This window comes from Rhinoraja longicauda, chromosome 7 (assembly GCF_053455715.1).
Source record: "Rhinoraja longicauda isolate Sanriku21f chromosome 7, sRhiLon1.1, whole genome shotgun sequence".
Lineage (NCBI taxonomy): Eukaryota > Metazoa > Chordata > Chondrichthyes > Rajiformes > Arhynchobatidae > Rhinoraja > Rhinoraja longicauda.
Window position 1 is genome coordinate 36,949,289 of NC_135959.1, and position 16,064 is coordinate 36,965,352.

The window sequence follows — 16,064 nt, forward strand, 5'->3', positions numbered from 1 at the left end:
AGAATTGGGGACAGTCAGCATGGCTTTTGCGAGGCAGGTCATGTCTTATACATTTTGAGCTTTTTGAGGAGGTGACAAAGATGATTGATGAGGGTAGGGTAGTGGATGTCATCAACACGGACTTTAATAAAGCATTTGACAAGGTCCTTCATAGTAGGCTGAAACAGAATATTAAGATGCATGCGGTTTACTGTGACTTGATAGTTTTGATTTAGAACCGGTTTACCCATAGACGGCAGAAGGTAGTGGTGGAAGGGTATGATTCTGGCTGGAGCTCTTTGACCAGCGATGTTCTGCAGGAATTACTGTTGGGAAACTGTGTCTGTTCTTTGTGATATATATCAATGACTTTGATGAAAATATAGTGGGTTAATTCATAAGTTTGCAGGTGAAACAAAAATTGGTAGAGTTGGAGACAGCGAGAAAGGTTGACAAAGGATGCACCCTTGAAAGACTTGTGTTGGCCTTGCTGAAAAATATCACCAACTCCCAGCTGGACCCCCTGCAGTTTGCATTCTGGGCAAATAGATCAGTGGATAACGCAGTCAACCTAGGCCTGCACTTCATCCTCCAGAACCTAGACTGCCAGGGGACCTATGCAAGGATTTTGCTTGTGTATTTTAGATCTGCATTCAACACCATTGTGCCAGGGCTACTACATTCCAAACTCTCCCAGTTGGTTGTGCCTGAACCCCTCTGTCAGCAGATCATCAACTTCCTGACAGACAGGAAGCAGCGTGTGAGGCTGGGAAAGCTCATCTCAGACCTGCAGTAGGAGCACCACAAGGCTGTGTACTTACTCTCCCCTCTCCTTTATGCTCTCTACACCAATGACTGCACCTCCACAGACTCCTCTGTCAAGCTTCTCAAGTTTGCGGACAACACAATCCTGTTTGTACTGATCCAGGATGGGGAGGAATCTGCCTACAGACAGGAAGTGACGCAGCTGGCGTCCTGGTGCCATCGCAACAACCTAGAGCTCAATGCTCTTAACATGGTGGAATTGATTGTAGACTTTAGGAGAGTCCCCCTCCCCTCTCCCCACTCACCATCAACAACACCAGTCACATCTGTGGAGTCATTTAAGTTCCTTGGAACCATCATCTCCAGGCAACTTAAATGGGAGGCCACCATCGACTCCATAGTCAAAAAAGGCCCAACAGAGGATGTACTTCCTGCGGCAGCTGACAAAAAACAATGTGCAACAGGCAATGATGGTCCAGTTTTATACTGCCATCATAGTCAAGTCAAGTCAAGTCAATTTTATTTGTATAGCACATTTAAACACAACCCATGTTGACCAAAGTGCTGTACATCAGTGCAGGTACTAAAAAGGAACATACAATAGCACACAAACCTAACAACACATACATAAACAGTTTACAGCGCCCCCTCAGAGGGCCTCAAACGCCAGGGAATAGAAGTAGGTTTTGAGCCTGGATGGGGAGTGGGATGCTGTTCCACAGTCTAGGAGTTGCAATCGCAAAAGCGTGGTCACCCCTGAGCTTAAGCCTAGACCGCGGATAGTCAGTAGCCCCAGGTCGGCCGACCTGAGGGACCTGGAGATTGAGTGGTGGGTTAGAAATTTTTTGATATGGAGGGGGCAAGCCCATTTATACAGTCTGTCCTCACCTTCTCCATCATGGTCTGGTTTGACTCAGCCACCAAGCATGACATCCGGAGGCTGCAGCGCATCATTCGATCAGCTGATATGGTTGTTGGCTGCAACGTTCCCCCCATTGACGAACTGTATACTGCAAAGGCCAGGAAGAGAGTGGGCAAGATCATCCCTGACCTCTCTCATCCTGGCCACAACTCTTTGAAGCACTTCCCTCCGGAAGGCAACACTGGACTGTCAAAGCCGCCTCAGCCAGATATAAAAACAGCTTTTTTTTCATGAACAGTGGCTCTACTCAACAGCCAAAAGTCTGTAGCTTCCTTGTGCTCTGGTATTTTATTTCATTCTTCACATGTTTAAATTATAATGTTTTATTTTTAATTCTCTACTGTATATCATGTTGTTAGTTGTGAGCAAAGTACCAAGGCAAATTCCTTGTATGTATACATGGCTAATAAAAAAATATTCAATTCAATTCAAGATAAAGATCAATTAAGTATATGAGTGGAGAAATAGCAGATCAAATTTAATCTCAACAAATCTTAAGTTTGTACGGGAACTCAAATGTAAGAGGAAAGCATATATTTAATGGGACATTTCTTAGCAGCATGGATGCCCAGAGGGACCTTGGGGTCTATGTCCACAGTTCCCTGAAAGTAGCAACACAAGTAGAAAGAGTGGTAAAGAAGTCATCGGGTTTGCTGCCCTTTATCAGTCAGAACAACGAGTATAAGAGCGGAAAGTCATATTGCATCTTTATATTACTGTAGATTAGTGTAATGGTGTCACTCATGTTATGTGTCATGCTTTTGTAGTTACGCCCATTTAGCTTTTGAGTGACCATTGTTTGCGAGATTCGGGTTAGTGTAAGTGGAACGTGCCGGTGTGAGGTCATGCTTGCTATGTAGTTAATAAAGTCTTTGGATCGTTATCCAGGTGTAAGGCTTCTGATATTATATGGTCAGCACAACAATTACTTTAGTGGATTGTGTGGAGAATGGTCATCCAATTACTGTAAGGTTTTGGAGATTGTGCAGAAGAGGTTTACAAGAATACTGCCTGGATCAGAGGGTATTAGTTATAAGGAGAGTTTGGATGGATTTGGATTATTTTCCCTGCAGTGTCAAAGACTGAGGGGATTGCTTTAAGGTGTGAGGGGGGAAGTTTAGACACATAGGGCAAGTTTTATTTTACCCAGAAAGTGATGGGTGCCTGGAAACCATTGCCACACTGCCAAGGGTGGTGGTGGAAGAAGATGTGATTGTCGTGCTTAAGTGTCTTTTAGATAGGTACATGTATATGCAGGAAATGAAGTGACATGCAATATGTGCAACCTAAGGGATTCATTTAATTGGGCATCATGTTCAACTCAGACATTGTGGACTAAAGGACAGTTGCTGTGTTCCATGTTCTATGTTTTATAACAGGGGCTTGTTACAGAGCCATCTTGGTGACATGTTTACATGCATGGATATAGTAACTTATTGCTGGAGAACTTCATAGGCTACTTTCCAAGTTCAGTTCTTCCTTAACAATTCAAACAAAGTTAGCTTTTGGATGCAGCCTGCTTCTTTTATTTCCTCTTGGAATTGTTGGAAGTCTGTTCAACCTTTAACAACATATAGATAACAGGAAGTGAACAAAAAATCTGGACTGATGTAAGATTTTTCTTACTGCCAAATTTGTCAACTTGTGGGTTACATATGGTAAGTAAGAGGTTATAGTTAGTTTCCAATCTATAGCAGATGATAAGTTTTCTCTCTACTCCATCCTCTGCTTCTATTTCTCTCATTCATCTTTCTCTGTTTCTCTTTTCTCATTTGTTTGTTTCTGAAGGAGCTGTATCATCTACATTATGAGCTTCTCCCTCTGATCATGCATTAGGGTTAGGGTTATGGTTAGGGTTCTCAACGCAATTCCCCCAAACTGCTCCAATATAGGCTCTTTCTTTCTCCTGTGGGATAAGCCAGCAATATGTCGACCATTTGAGCTTTTCTCAAAATTTAGGAACGTTAAGCCTCATGATCATTCAAAGCACATTACGCCTTATATTCATCCAGTTTGGTGTACTCTAGGTTGGAGAAATCAAAAGTAGTTTCGGTAACTACTTTGCAGAACATCTCATTTCAATCTGCAGGGGCTTTTGTTACTGAGTCATCTTTCAATACCGACACCTACCTCTCTGGCTATGACCTCTTACATATTGGTTATTTAAAATTGTTGAATTCTGTCATCCTGTTTATATGAGAACTGGCTAGTTAAGATGAAAGATCATTGATCTGTGACATTAATTTCGCTTTTTGCTCCACGGAGATCCCTGAGTTACAGTCATAGTCTCACAGAAAAATGCAACATTAAATGCACCCATTTTTTCACAAATTCTACCCTCACCTATTTTACTCTCCCCACATGCCCATCAACACCCCGTCCCTCTTTAGATTCTACCATACTTTTACACACTAGTGAACAATTTACAGTGGTCACTTAATCTAATGACCCACAAACTTTTAGAATGTGGCAATAGATCTGAGCATCTGAATGAAACTCATGGAGTCACAGCAAGAACATGCAAATTCCACACAAAAAGAACCCGAGGTTAAGATTAAATCTGGGTTACATGAGACGTGAGACCTCTTGAGTATTTCCATTATTCTCTTCTTTTATTTCAGATTTCCAACATATGTAGTAGTCTTTTTTAGATATGCTTCAGCATGTATATTAATTGGATAATATCTTAATCCACCCTATAATCGGTTACAAAGTGTACCAAGTGCCTCATGATACATTTTTGCACCAATCACTGCTGTTAGTTGAGAGTTAGGAATGTTTTGTCAGTATCCCTGTGTTTGTCATTTGTTTCAGTGAGTCGCACCAATAATAATCTACAAATGCTCTGCAGATACATTATTTCCATCTTAATAGGCCTCTTTTGTTTTAGGTAGACAAGAAATGTGTCAGATTCAAATGTGCACCTTAAGAACACAGGACCAACAACTTGCATTAATATCGTTTTTAAGGGATACAGAAAAGGTCAGAATGTGAAGAGAACAGTGTTAGTGGAAGTTTGTAGGATGGTTGTAACATAGCGACAAGCTGATAGGGTTTGAAAATAGGAAGTACATTTTTTAAATCGAGTTATTGCGGCTGAGAGTTATCAATGATTGCGTCCAGGCAACATTTTTCTATGTGGGTGGAGGAATATGGCTGTTTCACAAGTACAAGCATTTTTTGGAAGATACAAGCTGGATACCAATCAGGTGAATCGTGCTTTTATGGGGCCAGAACAAAAGAAAGCAGGAATATGTACAGAATGTTCTAGGTCACTGCTGTTCCAGGATTGCTTTCTATTTGTATTCCCCAGCTAAATTTTCTGTTACAAACCACCTAAAAATATCTTTGAGTCACTGCATCTTGACTGGATAGCAATGAACTAGCTGCCTCTTCCTGCCCATTTCAGAAATTAAAGTATGGCCTATGTGTTGATAAAGCCCAGTGATTGAACAAAGATATCAAAGGGTCTGGTGTTTTCTCCACATCAGATCAACATGTTTTTTAAATAACAGCAGCCCACCCAACCTACCTCCCTACTGTCTCCCTAATATTTTTTGTGAAATCACCAAAGTTAATTAATATAATGTATTTTAATTCCAAATAAATTTACATTGTTCAAGGGTATTTAGGAAAGATAATGTTTTGACATGAGTTGAAAATCAGATCCTTTTATCAGCTATAAAAATAACTTGAAATACGTTCTGATCTATAACACGATGACTTTCCATATTTGAATTAAATAATGTCTTATAATAACAAGGTGATTAGTCATTAGGTAGCAATTATTAGCAAGCTGTCGACAGCAGACTGGAATGCATTTATTACATCAACTGGATGTTAAAAGGACAAAGTGCTGAAGAGTCATCCTTAACAGCGCAGAGTTACTGAAGTGGAAGAAAAGGATGATCATTTTAAAATAAATAGTAAGTAAGGTCCCATGGGTTGAAATATCAGGCATATAAGGTATGTGGGTGGGGAAAGAGAGTAAGGAAAGGGAAAATAAACGACTGGCATGCTGCCTGCCTGGTTGTGACGTAGAGCATAGAAATTGAACTTAAATTGTCAAGCAAGATCCATCATACTCCTTTTGCTCTGTGTGAAGTCTACGTTGAGTTGATAACCTAAAGGAAAATGTATTTTCCTGTGTGACCTTCCAGAAAGAGTTGTACATTCATCGAAGCTCTACCAAACCAATGTGGGCCACTATACTAATGTAAACAATAAATTGCAACTGTTATCCCATGTACCATGCTCATGAATTATATGCAGACTCATTGCATGAACATAAATAAAACAATAGTTGTTATTTACTGCCACATTTGAAATATGGGACAAATAAACACAGTCTTAAAGAGCGGTCTTAGAAAAATCTCGATCAACCGCAAGTAATAATAACATAATACAATACAACACAGCCCTCCGCATTTTATTTAAATCTTAATATTTTCCTTGTCGTTAAATCATTTTGTTAAAATCTTTCAGATATGTAGGAGGTATCTGCTAGCAAATTGGATAACACTCAATAATTTCCGATAAGAGAATGCTTAGCCAAAGTGACAACTGGGATTATTTGATTTATTCTTCAATTTTCACTTTATCCATTTTGGATGTTTTGGATGTTTCATCTACGATGTTATGATCATAGATTATTTTGCACCAGTCTCTTCAAATGATTACACAGCATATCAAATTGCCTATGCAGATACTATATTAATAATCTTGATCCAAACTTTGTTTTTGATCTGGATTTATTTTCATGGTTTTTCTCTTTGCTTTGTCACATTCACGTAGATGCTGATCATCTATCTGACAGGTATCTCTGAAAGATGTGTATGCATGGGTTGCAAAAAATTAGTGCGATTGGCAGTACTTGTGTCAATGCTTTGTCGGCTCATGAGAAACAAGAGAATTTTTGCTTCTATGTGACTTGCATTAACCATGATGCAATTTTGAAATATGTAAAATCTAAATTGCAAACTTCCTGACGTTATTACTGTTGAATATAGGTCTGTAATCCATTATAATTTCTTATGGAACATTGAACAAGACAAAAGTGAAATGGCAGTTTTTTCAAAATGTCGATCTGGCTGTTTTATAATAAGGTGTCACAGAGTCATGGAGCTGTACAGCACAGAAACAGATTCTTCAGCTCACCTTCTCCTTGCCAATTGGCATATTGGGCAGGTCCTATTTGCCTGTATTTAGCCCATAGCCCTCTAACCCTATCCCATCCATATATTTGTCCAAATGTCTATTAAAATTCATAATTGTATCCACTTCTATTGTTTCCTCTGGCAACTTATTCCAGATGTGTACTACCCCCTGAGTGATAAAAAAAAATACTCCAAAGGTCCCTCCTAAATCACTCTCCTAAATCTCTTAACTCTGTGCCCTCTAGTTTTAGAATCATCTACCTTGGGAAAAAAATAGTGTGAGTATTCAGCTTTCTGTGGCAACGATTTTCACAGATTCACCACCCTCTGCCTAAAGAAATTTCTCCTCATCTCCTTCCTAAAAGAACATCCTTTAATTCTGAGGCTATGACCTCTCGTTCTAGGCTCTCCCACTAGTGGAAACATCCTCTCCACATCCACTCCATCCAAGCCTTTCACTATTCTGTATGTTTCAATGTATGTCCCCCCTCATTCTTCTAAATGCCAGCAAGTACAGGCCCAATGCTGACAAACACTCATCATAGGTTAACCTACTCATTCCTGGGATCATTCTTGTAAACCTCCTCTGGACCCTCTCCAGAGCCAGCACATTCTTCCTCAGATGTGGTGCCTAAAATTGCTCACAATAAGTCCTCGGTCGTCAGTCCACAGCAGGAGAGTCCTCCGTCTTCTGACCGCGGCGGTGAGCCGGGTCTGCTTGTCAGGAGCATCCCGGCACACTGCTATCTGGTGTTGATAGCACAATTGTTGATTTGGCACCATTTGGTGAGTCGATTGATCTCCCTCTTACACTGCTTCATCATCATCTGTAATTCATCCGACAACGGTAGTGTTGGTGAATTTGAAGATGAAGTTAGAACTGTGTCCAGCTGCACAGTCATGAGTATAGAGTGAGAAGAACAGTGGGCTGAGCATGCAGCCTTGAGGGGCTCCTAAGCTGATGACTGTCAATTTGTACTGATTGTGGTCAGTTGGTGAGAAATGGAGACAAAAGGGTACTAGACGAGGAAAGAAGATGAGGAGTGAAATGTAAAGCCAGGAGGTAAAGTTGGTGGAACTGGATGAGAGGGTGGAAGGGACAAAAAGAAAATGGGTTCTGAGAGTAGGGAAGGATGGGAGATGAGCAGTAAGGGGAGGGTAGTGGAATTGGATGAAGGAGGCAGTGGGACAAAAGTGTGGGCATTGGGGGGGACATAGGGGAGTGGAAGACAAAATCGGGTGGATGAGAAGGGGAGGTCAAAGATTTACCTGAGACTGGTGAATTCAATATTCATGCCATTGGATTGTGGGGTGCCTAAGAGGAATATGTGATGGTGTTTTTCCAGTTTACACATAGCCTCACCGTACCGAGTTTGTACGTTCTCTCTGTGACCACATGCATTTTCTTTGGGTGCTCCGGTTTCCTTCCACATTCCAAAAATGATCAGGTTTGTAGGTTAATTGGTTTTTGTAAATTGTCCCCTGTGTGTAGGATATAACAAGTGTATGAGTGATCGTTGGTCAGTGCGGGCTTGATGGGCCAAAGTGCCTGTTTGCGCGCTGTATCTCTAAACAATAAACACTTTGGCTGAGGACTAAAGAGTCAGTATAGGAATGGAATGGGGAGGTAACATGGGTGAGTAAGCAAAATATTGTTCCTGTCCCAGTGATATGACAACTAAACTCCAGTGACACTCTGTGTGATAGCCTGGGGCTTTTGTGCAGGTAGAGTGATGCTCGAGTACTGTAAGATAGCCTGCAATTGAATGCTGATGGATGAACCTGCCATTTTAGGGAAATTGCCACGGATCTGACTTGTATGATCACAAGATTGGCTAATTAAAGTTTGCTTAGGAGAACTCAGCTAATCCAATTTGTCCAAATTAAATATCCTTCCATTAGGCACTTAGCGATCAAGAGCAAAGGAGAGTACTTTGAAGTTTTAAACTAAGTTATAGTTGTAGTTAATAGGAAAACACTATTAATTAATATTGCAAGCATCTACATATTGCAGTGTCATCTCAACCCATTAGTCAGAACAATTCTATCAGTTTACCAATGAAAAACGATTAGCCGTTACTGTGAAGCTCACTAACTTTCTTGCACATTTCATTCTTTGACAGAAATGACAGAAATCAATACCATTTAAGGAAGAATGTTCAGTATAATGCTTGAAACCAGGAGGCTATTAATGGAACAACATGATTTATGAATAGCCAGCATTTTTTCTTAAACATCCTTCTCAATGAATGTTCCCTTCTATTTTTCCCAACAATTCACTTGAAAATCTTGTTCTCAATATTTAAAATTGTGTTCTTTATTGGATTTGCTCTTTGCATTCAATTGCTTCATTCGGCAAAATGTACAATATCCATCCGATGAAAAGAATACTAAACAAGTCAGAAGTGAGGGTAGACAGTCAGATTCTTTCTCCCAGGGTGGAAATGTCCAAGACTAGAGGTCATAGCTATAAGGTAGTGGTGGGGACCTAGAACACATTCCCAAAGGTGGTGGTCGAGGCAGATGTGATAATGGTGCTCATGAGGCTTTTAGATAGGCAATGCAAGGGCAAGGAATAGAGGGATATGGATCTGGTACAGACAGATGAAATCAGTTTAACTTGGCATTGTATTCGACACAAACAATGTGGGCTGAAGGGCCCGTTCCTCTGCAGTAATGTTCTACTTTCTACATTCTAAGAACATTTCAAACAGGAAAGGAGATTCTGGTCTCAACCAATAACTTACCTTCACTATCTTGACAGCAACAATACTCTCATTGCGAGAGCGCACTGATTTAAAATACATATTGGACTATGCAAAGCCTGCCGGTAGCTGAGGTGTGATATAAACTCAGCTCTCATAAACAATTACTAGCCTAGAAATGGGTCATTCAGCATGTACCCATGTCAGAATTATATGCTCCACATGTGCTTCCACACATTATGCTGCACCTAACACTTGTTTTACAACCCCTGTATACATCCAACTGCTAAATAAATGCATCTTTGATATTTATACCAACCACCTCAAGTATATTGCCTTCAGTTTAAGCTGCAACATGGATGAGCAACTTAGCTTTTATTTTTTTTAAAGTATGGAAAAATAGGTAGATGAAGAGAGGACTTCCAGTTTAATGTAACCTGCTTGAAGAGACAGAAGGTAAAAGCTGAGTTACTCCAGCATTTTGTGTTTCTATTCCATTGAAGGCAAAAGAGGTCAGTCGAAAGCCGTATTCAACAATGTCATCCAAATGTGGGACAACTCTGATTCAGTTAGTAGGTCTTATTAAAATATTCTAAATGCCTCAGCCATAACCACTAGTGTAAAACAGAGTGAGAAACACGATGCTAACTATTTTGCAATCCTACATTATATATGTAGATACAATGTATTCAAGAGAGAGTTAGATAAAGCTCATTTTTTTTCTTTTTTTTTAACCAAAAATAATTATTAACATACTAAAATATTAACAATAATATTTACAGTACAAAATAAAACAAAACAAAACTCACCACCATAATACAAGACAAACAAATATACTAAATAAACTACTTTACAACTATATCACAATCTTATTGAGGATGACTTCCACCCCACGCGAAGCCTAACAGTCCCGGAAATCCCCCAGGGCGCCCATGGGCAGCGCACAGTCCCTATCAAGTACTACCCAGGCATGGACATAAACCCGGAAAAGGGGCAGGCAACCGGCTCAGGTATAGCTCTTAGGGTTAACGGAATCAAGGGATATGGGGAAAAAGCAGGAATGGGGTACTGATATTGGATGATCAGCCATGATCATATTGAATGGTGGTGTTGGCTCGAAGGGCCTAATCCTGCTCCTATTTTCTATGTTTCTACAATACATTCATCCTTATCTTGATCTCATTAGTGTATTGTTACATTCAAGTTTAGATAGACTTCTCCAAGAGTTTATTTGAATAATGCCAACTATGTACTTTGTTTACTCCATCCTTATTTGTCCCATTTGTACATTTGCCCAACCAACCCAATAATTGCTCAAGACCAAGTCACGTTTGTTTTATCCTAATAATGATCTGATCAGATCTGTCTGTCTGTCTGTCTGTCTGTCTGTCTGTCTGTCTGTCTGTCTGTCTGTCTGTCTGTCTGTCTGTCTGTCTGTCTGTCTGTCTGTCTGTCTGTCTGTCTGTCTGTCTGTCTGTCTGTCTGTCTGTCTGTCTGTCTGTCTGTCTGTCTGTCTGTCTGTCTGTCTGTCTGTCTGTCTGTCTGTCTGTCTGTCTGTCTGTCTGTCTGTCTGTCTGTCTGTCTGTCTGTCTGTCTGTCTGTCTGTCTGTCTGTCTGTCTGTCTGTCTGTCTGTCTGTCTGTCTGTCTGTCTGTCTGTCTGTCTGTCTGTCTGTCTGTCTGTCTGTCTGTCTGTCTGTCTGTCTGTCTGTCTGTCTGTCTGTCTGTCTGTCTGTCTGTCTGTCTGTCTGTCTGTCTGTCTGTCTGTCTGTCTGTCTGTCTGTCTGTCTGTCTGTCTGTCTGTCTGTCTGTCTGTCTGTCTGTCTGTCTGTCTGTCTGTCTGTCTGTCTGTCTGTCTGTCTTATATACATATATATCTGTATGTATTGAGAGGTCGGGAGCTTTTCTCTTGAAGGTTGGGAGGTGTGGGTGCCGGAAATGAAGACAGAAAAGTTCTTGTTTTCAAACTTAAATTCCATATATTTAGTCTTTTCCAAAAACAGGTAAACTTAATTGTTTGCAGACAGGTACACAAAACCAAAACTGGTAGTTAAATCAAGACTGTAGCTTGCTGCCTTCTTACAAAATATAACTCAAACACTGCTTCTCTCCCTGTCTGCTCCAGCCGTTGTCTCTCTTTTTAAATACACTGCTTCTCTCCCCTTTTAGCTCTCTCACTGAGGCAATCAGCTCATCTGGTTCAGCTGGGCAGCAATCAGTGTCAGCAGCAATCAGTGTCAGCAGCAATCAGTGTCAGCAGCAATCAATGTCAGCAGGGCAGGTAGCCCTTCTGACTATGGGTTTTGTAGTCAAATGCTGGCAGCCATGATGGTTTGTAGTCCTTGTTGCATCCACCGGGAGGAAATGTATCTCCCCTCTATGACTCTACCTCTCATGATATCACAGTATATATATCTCGTGAGTCGGGACGGCGTCGTCAAGTTATTTTTTTTTTTTTAAACGCCATTTATTTTCACGAAAAAACATGGTTTTCATTGATATTTTGTTTATTTTTTTTAATACGCCGTTTTTTAAAAAGAAAAAGCACGATTTTCATTGAGAATTTTCTTTTAAAGCCATTTATTTTAAAGAAAAAACATAACTTTCCCACATCACAATGAGAACCCAATGAGGTTTGGACCTAACGGGTGCATCTTTACTAGTTTTCTATATAAATCACTTGGTTTCCAGAATAACTTAAGTTTAGATACTGTAGATGTAGGTTCTGGTCTCTAATTTCCCCAAATGACATCAGCTTCTTATTTTGTTTTCCCCATAAAGGGCCTGTCCCACTTAGACGATTTTAAAGCGACTGCCGGTGACTAGGCTGTCGCCAAACATTCGCCGGGGTGTCGCGGGCATGATCGTGAGGAGTCTTCAAAGAATCGTAGCAGATCTCGGCGTGTCGCTAAAAATTTTTCCAGATAGAAATTTCTCGGCGACAGCTGGCTTGTCGCCAGGTATTGTAGCTTATTGCGGGCGCTGTCGCATGCTGTCCCCAGGTTTGCTAGGTTTCGCAGATGCATTTAGAAGCACGTAATATTAGATTGAGTAAAGTAATTTGAAGATACCATAAAACACAAGTATTTAACCAATTTATTTACCATCAGGACATTTGACAGGTAGATTGGAGGCAACAGTTTGATGGTCAGGTAAGCGTAGGAATTTTGCGATGTTTATGGCCATCAGCGATTACTTTTAAAGTAGGCTCCAAACCCTGATTATGCAACCCAGAAACCAGATATGCATCTCCCGTACATTTTCATAAAATGCCCACACTCCGTACAAAAATCCACGTTTAAAATAAAATTTCAGTACTGCTATTAGTAAACTGGAAGTCAATCCAGCTTATGCCTTGTTACCAAGAAGCTTGGTTTTCAAGTAACCCAGGCAAGATGTTATATTTCAAAACTCTCAAGTAATTACAGACTTGTCAGTGATTTCAGCGAAAATTAGGACGTCGGAGAAGCATTGATAAGCGTAGGAATTTTGCGATGTTTCAGAAGACGGTGTATTCTCTTAGCCAGGTGATAGTTTCACAAAAAAGTAACTTGTGTCGACCTGACTCAGCATTGTCGTGGTCATTATCGTAGTGTAAAATAAAATTTTGGCGATCTGCTACGACTTTGACAGTCGCCGGCAGTCGCCTAAAAAAATCGCCTAAGTGGGACAGGCCCTTAAACCATCTTGATATTTTATTCCGGTGATCTTGTCCCAATGGAGTGAAAGCAACAAGGTGGCAAAACCTTGAGAGTTCTCACATTTTTCTTCCTACTTTATCGAAAACAAACACAAATAAATAATTACAGGAACTTCCCTTGGTCATTGGTTTTGTTTTTGACAATCTGATTTAAGATACTGAAAAATAAAAATGCCAATGAAAATCTCCAATTCATATGTTCTTGACAAAATTGTCATATATGTTCTCATTGTTTGATTAATTAAATAATCATTTCACCTCAAACAAGTAACTAGTGATAAAGTAATGAGCACATTACTATATGCAATTTGCATTTTATTTGCATGAATTAGGTAATGTGCCATAAACGGCTTTTTAATGTGAGTGGGCGTAATCAACAATGATTTTTTAAAACGCATTATTACTACATGATAGGAAATTCATTCCTGACCTTTGCGCTTTTATTCTTAGTTCTAAATTTAATAGATATTAAATTGTCTAAAATAAAAGCCTCATCAGTTTTAAAACATTGATGGAAGAATTTAACTGGTCTATTCATCTAGCATTTGATAGGTTTCTTAGCTAATCATCTAGCAAGCATTTCTCTTTGCTTGCTATTATTCTTCTAATATCATAATAGAGTGAAGCTGGTGGCCAACTGCCTCGCATAGACAGTCAAAGAGAGAAGAAAGCCTTAACCAGGAAAATGGGAAACGTTGAGAGAAAGACTAACATTTTGACCACTGGTTAGTGTGAGATCACGCTGACACAGAGAAGCACAAACAAGTCTGTGCATTGTACAAGTTTAAACTCTGATAATTAGGTGGCTAAAATGATTATAAAAACCTGGAAAAATTTGACATAAGTACACATATAGAAATGCGATTCAACACAGCCATACAATTGGCAGTAAAAGCAGAGCATTGTCTGGAGGATTTGCAAGACATTTTTAAAAAGGTACCTCATGAGACGATGACAGCAATAATTTCAGTAATATCTCCCGAGACCAACAAGTGTAGAAGTCTCTGACTCAAGTCCCTGTTCGGTGAAAAATTCATCATATCAGAACCCAGCCAGGTTCATCTCAGCAAATATCTGAATATAGTTAATGGATTTTTGGGAGTAACTCAAGAGTTATTAAGTGAAAAAATCATCACTTGGGTCTCTTTTAACATTACCCCTTTCACTATAAATAGATGCTTTAGATTCCCCTGTGCCGGGAAAAAGACTGTGACCATTCAACTTATTTATGTCCCTCACAAAGTTATATACTTCCATAAGGTCACACCTCAAACTCTTAAGCTCTAGGGAAAAAGATCCAAACTTATCCAGTCTCTCCTTATAGCTCAAGCCCTCCAGTCTCAGTAACTTTCTTGCAAATCTTTTCTGCACTCTTTCCAGCATTAATGACATCTTTCTTAAAGCTGGGCAACACAAAATGCACACAATACTCCAAGTGTAATCTCATCAATGTCTTGAATAGTTGTAACATGACATCTCTTCTCCTATACCCAATGCCCTGATCAATGCAGGTGTAGTAAATTTATTCTTAACCACCTGTCTCTCCATGTCACCACTCTCAGTGAACTATATTTTTTTCCATTCTACAACACTCACCAGGGCCCTGCCATTTACTATGTAAGTTGTGCCCTGGTATTTCTTCTCAAAATCCAATGATATGCACTTGGCTGAGTTAAATTTATCTGCCATTTCTTGGCCAATTTTCTGAGTTGATCAAGATCCTATTGTAATCCTAGATAACCTTCTTCACAATTCTTCATCCATTTACATGCGATCCACAAACTTGCTAATTATGTCATCTGCATTCTCATCCAAATTAGTAATATAGATACGACATGAGAGGATATAACTTTATTTATCCCAGGAGGGAAATTAATCTGCCAATAGTCATTAAGCACAAGATCCACACATGCACACGCACATGCACACACAATCAGTCTGAAGAGGGATTCCAACCAAAAATGTCACATTTCCATTTTCTCCAGAGTTGTTGCCTGACCTGTTGAGTTATCAGCACTTTGTGTCTATTCATGCGGCACAGAACGTGTTACAGGCCACCAATCTGAAAAACAACCCTTCACTGCCACCCTCTGGTTCCTATCATCAAGCCAATTTTATATCAAATTGGCAAGCTCACCCTGGATCCAATGTGATCTAATCTTTAGGACTAACCTACCAGGCTGGAACTTGTCAATGGCCTTTCTAATGTTCTTGTCTCCAATATTTTCTGCCCTGCCCTCATCAATCCACTTGGATCATCTCTTAAAAAAAAAATCTAAAGAACATTATGTCCTATGCAAAGCTGGCTATCCCTAATTAATCCGGGTAGATCCTGTCTCTTAGAATTTCCGCCAATCATGTTTCCACATGCAAAGTGTGAAATAGGAACCAAGATCTCTCCTGTCTATACAGGTTTTAATAGGTATCGGCAAGAGCCAGGAGAACCATCCACCCGGGAGAAGCAGGTAAACCATTTAACCATTGCAGTTAGGGTGGGTGGAATCATTTTTTTTTTCTTTTTACATGGTATCTAAACATGTGTAAAAAATAGAAATTACTGAAAATACTCAGGACTCACCCTGAATCTGTGAATAAATCAACGTTTTGGGTTTCATGAGAACTTGGATAAGCCGAATATATATATATATATATATATATATATATATACATATATATATATATATATATATATACATATATATATATATATATATATATACATATATATATATATGGGACAGTGGGACAGGCCGTATCTCTGGATAAAAGGAATGGGTGACGTTATATAGAGGGAGGCAGGTGGGCTTTTATTATGTGGACAGCACAAAGAGAAGGTATA